Source organism: Phyllostomus hastatus, unplaced genomic scaffold (genome assembly GCF_019186645.2).
Source record: "Phyllostomus hastatus isolate PE091 unplaced genomic scaffold, TTU_PhHast_1.1 phas_contig_1633, whole genome shotgun sequence".
Lineage (NCBI taxonomy): Eukaryota > Metazoa > Chordata > Mammalia > Chiroptera > Phyllostomidae > Phyllostomus > Phyllostomus hastatus.
The window spans coordinates 1-6685 of record NW_025333652.1 but is presented as its reverse complement, the minus strand read 5'-3'; the positions used below and the strand labels follow the sequence as shown (position 1 = coordinate 6685).

General features: G+C 42.8%; 1 long non-coding RNA gene across 1 annotated transcript; it reads left to right on the top strand.

Annotated features, from left to right (window-relative positions):
- Positions 1-2995: 2995 nt before the first annotated feature.
- On the top strand, positions 2996-6271 carry LOC123814639. Its single transcript, XR_006784970.1, has 3 exons — positions 2996-3029; positions 4322-4378; positions 6133-6271. It is a non-coding gene; the product is annotated as an uncharacterized LOC123814639 (long non-coding RNA).
- Positions 6272-6685: the final 414 nt, after the last annotated feature.

Below are 6685 nucleotides of genomic sequence, written 5' to 3'. Positions count from 1 at the left end.
AAAGTTCTGGAACTCTAGTTTCTGTAAGTTGCAAACTGGTGTTTTTTATTTCCATAGGCTAGGTTCCCAAAGTGGGGTGACTACTGGACCAATATGGACTCTATCTTTGAATTTATTGCAATATGTTTTCAGTAAAGTCTTTAGCAATTTCTGCTCATACCAGCAATGAACGTCTGCTTCTCTGAATCTTCTCCATCGCTGCTTTGTCACTTATGAAGTTGTGTTTGCCAATTTAGTAGGCAAAAAGGGATGTTTATCTTGTATGAATACTTATGTTTATTGGACATTTTAGTTTTTCCCTAAGTTGCCTGTTCAGGTCCATTTTCTTTGGCATCATAAGTCATACTTTATGAACTAACAAGCAAAAAAGATAAAGGACAGGTTGACAGCTGTTGGGTGTATGTGGCTGGGTGGAGGGTGGAGGGATTGAGCAAAAAAGAAAAAAAAGAGGAAGAACTCATGCCAGGGGAAGGGGGGTGGGTTATGGGGGGGGGGATGAATGGTGATGGACAGAGGCTTGACTAGGGTCGTTAACACACAATACCATGTACGGATGATGTGTTGCAGAAATGTACACCTGAATTAGGTCCAGGGGATGTAACTAATAAAACTCTCAGCTGATTTCTCAAAAAAAACCTTTTGAGGCTAGAAGGGATTGCCAAGAAATATTCAAAGTTGTGAAAAGTGGGGACCTACGCCAAAGATTGCTCTACCATTTTGTCATGGTATCCTTTCTCTCCAGAATGTCTGCAGAGGACCAGGACATATATAACAGTGTCAAGGAGACTGCAGGCAAGCTCTTCAAAAGGCATAAGGTGGAAATTTCAACTGCAATAGAAAGACCATTTCCTTTCTTTGAAATGCTCCGGGACCATGAATTTATCACTAATGAAAAATATAACGTAAGTGAGGTTTTACTTTGTCACAATCTGGCACACAGCGCTAAACTTTGTTTTGTTCTGATATATTTGAAGTCAAATGTCAGAGAACAATCAGACAACTGAGGAGTCTCCTGTGAGTGGGGACCTTCTCATGTAGTGCTGTAAGTGTTCCTAGAGTTAAGAAGGGGAGAAGAGAAACAGGCATTACTGGAAACAGTCCTGCTCCTAACTGAAGGGAATAGTGCCCTGTGGTGCCCCCAGAGTTTGGTGAATAGCCCTGGAGACAGGTTGGATCCACACATGAATAATGCCTTGTAGGATTTATGTATATAATATAGCACAAATTAGGAAAAACAGTAATTTTAATGAATGGAGGAATAAGCTTAATGATTTCATTTAATGAAATAATAATTGTCACAACATTTCATTTCAATAAATATCAATTTAAATATTTAGATTGAGAACATTAAAATCCCCAGAGAATAAATGTCTGGTGACATTTTTTTCCCTATTTTTCCTTTTCTGTTGGTATTTCTGGAGTATCAGAATTCTGCTAATTTTAGCAAAAAACTTAAGCATAAATGCAGAGTACAAGTTTTGTCTTTCCCTATGAATATGCTTACTTTATGGCAAAGTTCACAGGAAGGAAAAGATCATCAGCTGGCTTGCTTGAGCCCTTCTAGGCTGAGTCTGTCCTGGGGAAGGGACAAGTGTTTTCCAGTCAAAGGAACAGCGGCACATCACCTGCTAAATCGATTCCTAAAATATTTGGCTGGGCTCTGCAAGGGATACACATCACTTAACATGAACCTATTTTTGTTCTACAAAATTGTTCCTCCTTCTATCTACTATAAATGAGGATAAGGAGATTAAATTCACAAACAGATGTTTTCTAGGGAGACAGATTTAGTTGTTCCACTTAGTAGTCATACAAACATATACAAATTCTAAACTTTTACATCAGAAGATACTATCTAGGGAAATTGTCATACATTAACAATAAAATCACTATCTGGCGGCTGTTCTGTATTTATATTTTCCGCATTCTCTATTTTTTAAGGAGTATCAAGCAAAGCTTATGCGAATTTCTGCAACAGCAGCTGTATATGATATTCTTACTGAACTGCAGGAGACATTTGACTTTCCCCTTCTGCGTGATTTGTTCAGCAATACCATCATGAAGAACTATCCTGATTTACGTCGCAGTTACACAATCTTCAAAAGAGGTAATTAGGTTTATTACTAACTTTTTGATGTCCATGGCCAATTTTTTTTCCACAAGTATATACTGAGTTCCTACCATGTGCCAAACACTGTGCTAGGCGGTGGAGCTACAGCAGTTAAGAAGCAGACATAGCATGAGCCTCTCAAAGCTTATAACATAATGGACACAGTTAAACACCCACCAGGTGGTCTGTTTAACTAGGCATTTAGACTCACAGGACATGCAGAGACACAGTGGCATCAGATTTACTTGGAAGAACAAATGACAAGAAAAATAACATCCCTATAGGGTGGTGTCAGTCACTGCTCTTCTGTGAGACCCTTTGTAGTGGTCCACACAGCAGTCCATCAAGTGGCGTACTACCTGCCTCGAGTGACAGCTTAGGTATGAGTGTGGGATCCACCATGTCCTAGCCACACCATGTCCATGGGAGTCGGTGTCTCATGTAACAACTCTACAATCATAACTTACCGCAACCCCAAAGGAAAGAGCTAACTTACAAGAGTCATGACATTGGAGGAAGACCAAATATGGCTTAGAGTTCATACCTAGTCCCTCCCAGGTCACAGGCAATCTCCTACATACTGTCACTGCTCGTTTTTTACCCCTAAACCCAGTGTTGGCTTAGTAACACAGAGGGGGAGGCCACCTTCATCAGGTTTCCAGAGTAATGAGCAAGAACATTAACTCAGAAGTCAAACTTGCTTTTAAAGAAGGGGAAAAGGTTTTATTATCACATTCTCCACAACACACGTGGAAATTCTGAAACATGCAATTTGAGGTGATGTCACTATTCTGGATGGAGATCTCTAACTGTCTTCTTCTCTTGCCTTCTCTCAGAGATATCAAACATAAGCAATTACCTGGAAAATGATGAGGAAGAAAATGAGGGAGATCTGGTATTCAACTAAACCTTGAACAAGGTGATTGCAACCAGATAAAAACCGATTCTCATCTGCTTAGAGGAAAGGAGAAAGGGAGGTGGGCTCTGAGGCCAGAGTAAGGTTTGGGAATCTGGGGAGAACCATAGAGGGAACCTGGAGAAGACAGCGGTGGGTATATGTGCGAGCATCGGCCCAGAGGTCAGTCTTGTAGAAGTAGCTGTGACAGGAGACCATGAGCCCAATAATCAAGACAGGAACCCAGAGTGTCAGGAAACCAGATTTAACAAGAATACTGACCTGGTAGTAATTGTGATTTAGAAAAATCCTGTAAGAGAAGATCAGTGTGAAGCTGTGGAGGACTAGGAACTGTGGGCACAAGGTCAACACCACATAGGAGATCCTTGGTGAAGACAGAAAATGGGACTGATTTAAATATAGGGGGATGCCGTTCAAGAGCAGGAATGTTCAAGGACATAGGCAGGCATATGAGGAAAGAAGAGGGGAAGTGGTAAGATGTGGAGGAGAAGATGGTTATAATTTGAGGGAGAGAGAGAAGGAAGAGAAATGAAAGACAGGAAAAGGAGGTAAAGGACACAATAAAACAACCTTATTTTTAAGAGCTCACTTATTGAGCATTTACTCATGCAGTCGTGGGCTTAGTGCTCACACCTGCCCTTGGGGAGCAGTCTCACTATCTGCGCATTTCTGAAAAGGACTGAAATCTAGAGAGACTGTGTATGCATTTGGCTTGGGGGTCAAATAGGCAAGATAAACCTAGATATTCTGAACCTAGAGCCTGTGTTCCTAACCCTGTACACACCAGATAGTCTCATGGAAAAGACAGAAGCCTGAGTTAAAAACAGGAAACATAAGTAGAAAGAAACACAGAAAGAAGAATACCAAGAGCTGGAGGAAGTGCAGGAAATCCGACACGGAATCTCATGAAACGTCCAACAGTTACAGAAAAACAGGCATGCAGAGTCATGGTGTGGTGTGAAGGGAAGTGGGGAAGAGAGAACAAGATTTTGTAGAAAGTAAGGGCACCAGTCAAAGTCAGCTCTAAAAGTTCATGGTGACTTTGGGTGACATGAGAAGCCATCTGCAGTTACTGAGTGACTTGTGAGCAATCTCAGTAAGATGGCCTGGCTGAGGCCAGCAGTGTAGTGGATGGCTAGAGTCACAGGGGAACCCCGAGGTCCAGATGAGACCTGTATTAATACCTGGGGAGGGGATCATCAAGTCTTACCTTGTAAAGGTTTACATGGGACTAGAGGAAAACAGCACAGCTCACACTTCAATTTCTGGAATAAATTTCTACTTTCTTCCCCCAGGAACTGACAGTAACTCAAACTTGCCTTGGAGTGGCCCACATCCCCTGAATAATGCTGGTGTGTTTCTAGTAACTGTTTTATGATCATTGTTTTTCTTGTCTTATTCTGGCATGTGCTATGGGGGTGAAGGGTAGGGCTGATTCTTTTTAGTGCTGATTGTCCAGAATAGTCATTCTTTGCATCTGCATTTTCCCCAAAGATTTAGATAACAGTCTTCCTTTTCCTGGTTTTTGGGAGGGCTGGCTCTTCCCTACCTCCTGCATGTGCTGCCAGCTCCTGCCATCCTTGGCCTGGACCTATTGCTTGTGCACCTGGTTTCACAAGCCTTCTGCCTCTGTCTCGCTTAACACTGGCTGCAGCCTTGCTTTGATGTCACACCCAGCAGTGGCCAGCACTGCAGTGAGAAGAGGGGGGTAGGGATAATGAGTGTTCCTCCTGGGCCAGGATCTCTCATGTGTTGGGTCCCTTACACAGGACCATGGACACCATGTGAATCTGTGCAAACCCTCTCCCTTCAACTCCAGGGCTGCAGGCCTGGAGCTGCTCTAAAACACCCTGGAAGGCATATTATGTAGCCTCCACTGGGATGTGTTATTCAGAAAGGATGTTTTAAATTAATAAGACATTTTTATTAAAAAAATTTTCAGAATGATTTTTGAGAGCACCTTTATACTTTTCACAAGTCATGTTTACTCAGAAAGTAAATGTTTAGAGTATAAAACATCCAACATGCATCAATCCATAGTTTAGTACTTTATCTACCAGTGAGCTGGTGGGAAGAGGAGGGCGAGAGGAAGGAACAGTGGTGAGTAATGGGCAGAAAAGGGTTTCACTGTGTGTGTGTGTGTGTGTGTGTGTGTGTAGGGGGTGTGGTGGGGAGGGAGTAATGACCCAAATATTGCAAACAAACCACCAATAAATGTGTCCAAGAGTCTGACTCATCTAGGAAGGTTGACTGTGACAAGCACAGGGGCCGGAAGGGCTGTGTCTTGTGCCCCTCCTTCCAGAGGGGGCTCCAAAGAACTATGGATATTGCATTAGAATGCACCAGGGCCCAAGTTCTATGTTAAAATTGTGAGAATTAATTTAGTAAATAATATTTTTTATAAATTAGTTAGCTTAGAAAAATAGTTCTAAATGAGAAAAAACCAAGCTGCAATGAAAGTAATGTTTATCCATTCATACACAATTGGGGTTGGTGGGAAGAGAGTGGGATGGGTCAATGGAGTCAATAATGCACAGAGGAGGTTCACTGTGGGGAAGGGGGTGTGCAGGTCCTGGGAGGTTTACTCAGATTCATTCCTTATCTTTTCCTGCTCTGCTCTGCCCTCTAACCCTGGCCACAGACCCTGCAGACTTGCTTGCCAGCTCCATTGTACTGCGTCCAGCTGAGTTCCTGACCTGGTAGACAGTAGCAAGACATTAGAGGATGGGAGCAAGGGAGAAGCCGGGTATATATTGCTGTCACTTTCTCAGGCCTCAACTCTGGCAGTAGCTGCATCTTCCCCATGACACCACTTCCCACCAAGCAGGCCAGCCATAGTCCAGCTTGTCCCCACCCAGTGACCTTGGGATATGCCCTTGGTACAGACCTCACCCTTAGTCCTTCACATACCTTGCTCTTGACCATTTGAAAGCTGCCACATTCTTCCATTTGGGCTTCTTGGCTCTTCCATCAGCTGTATAACTAATCATCTGGACTAAATTCCCTCTGCTCTAAAAGTTTAGACAGCTTCTTATTGTATTTTCCTGCTGGACCCTGATTGATGGAGGAAACAAATTAAATATCTATGAATCAAAATGTGGTCTAGGTACAGCCACATCTGATAATGGACTCTCAAATGACATGTTTGAAGAAGAGATAAGTGTGATTGTTGATACAACCACTGGCAACAACGATGCCCTAGAAAGCCAACAAGCAAATGAACAATATGCCCAGCAGAATGAGCCAGCAGGTAAGACTGAATGTCTGCCATGGATGAGTGTGGAGGGGAACAGGCAGGTGGAGGGACTCAGTGTGGTGGATACAGTCACAAGAGTAGAACTTCAGTAATGATGAGAGTGCATAAGACGGAGAAAACATAAAGACAAAATTGCTATAGAAAGGGCATTCACAGGTCACAAAAACAATTAAGAAATACAGTAGGAGAAAGTAAGAAACATTGTAGAGAATGGATAAACTGAAGGTTCACATAGGGCACAGCAAGGTCAGGTCTAGGGTGAGGCAGGAACCCAGAGGCTTGTGAAGAGGATCTCACTCTCAGCACCTCCTGTGCTGTAGATGACTACTTTGCTTCACCCTGGACCCTGCTGGGCCCTGACGCACAATGACAAAATAAATATAGAGAAATAAGTATGAATAGA